The 860-nt window shown below is 61.2% G+C and overlaps 1 protein-coding gene across 4 annotated transcripts in view; it reads right to left on the reverse strand.

Annotated features, from left to right (window-relative positions):
• The window catches only part of CAMK1D (calcium/calmodulin dependent protein kinase ID), a 261,834-nt gene that overhangs the window by 4,019 nt on the left and 256,955 nt on the right, over positions 1-860 (reverse strand). The gene's annotated exons all lie outside the window — the stretch shown is intronic.

An 860-nucleotide genomic window follows, 5' to 3' on the forward strand; every position in this document is an offset into this window, starting at 1 on the left:
CGCATTCCACCGCCCTCACCCCGAGGTCCTATCCACCTTCTACCCTCCCAGGACCCGCCACCCTCCAAGGCGACCTCAGGACCGGGCTCTCTGTTTTTCCTTTTGACTCCAATTCCCGCAACATCAGAACCTCCCAGGACACGCAACCTGAGTTCAGCTCCCCACCTTCCTCCCTCCTCCTACCTCTCTGCCTCCCCCAACCCCCTCTCTCCTTCCCATCTCCCTCTGTCCCATCCCACTCCCTCCCTCCTACCCCTCTGCCTCCCCACCCCATCTCCCACCCTCCACACCAGCATTCTGCCTGCCATGCTTCCCTTCTGCCGTCTCTGGTGTCTGGCTGAGTACCAGACCCCTACCCGGCCCCGGGAGTCACACTCCACAGCTGCTCTCATTCAGCTCCCGCCTGCTCCACCCCAGCTGAGCCCTGTGACATTGGCGGAGCCTGGAGCCCCTCGAAAGGATTCCAGCTCAGCTCACTCCTGCTTGGTGCTCTCGATCTCTGCATTTCCTAGAGGTTCTCAGAACGCCGAGGCCCACGGCCACTCTACATCCAACTGGGCCCTGGGCAGTCCTCATTTAGGTCTTGCTTATCCTGAGTCTCCTTCTGTGAGCAGGGAAGAACTGAGGTTTGCTCGTCACCCCCCGACCCCTTAGGCTCCCCCCTCCTTTCCTCCCTCTGCTGTCTCCTTACAGTTTCCTCTTCTCTCTCAAAACCTCCAGGCTTAGAGCTACCTGGAGGTCGCCCCTCCCTTTTTGAGTCGGAGTCTCACTCCGTCACCCAGGCTGGAGTGCAGGGGCACGCTCACGGCCACCCCAGCGTCAACCTGCTGGGCTCCAGCGATCCTTCTGCCTCAGCCTTC

The sequence above is a fragment of the Carlito syrichta genome, unplaced genomic scaffold (genome assembly GCF_000164805.1).
Source record: "Carlito syrichta isolate Samal-C Ts95f unplaced genomic scaffold, Tarsius_syrichta-2.0.1 Scaffold317080, whole genome shotgun sequence".
Classification (NCBI taxonomy): Eukaryota; Metazoa; Chordata; class Mammalia; order Primates; family Tarsiidae; genus Carlito; species Carlito syrichta.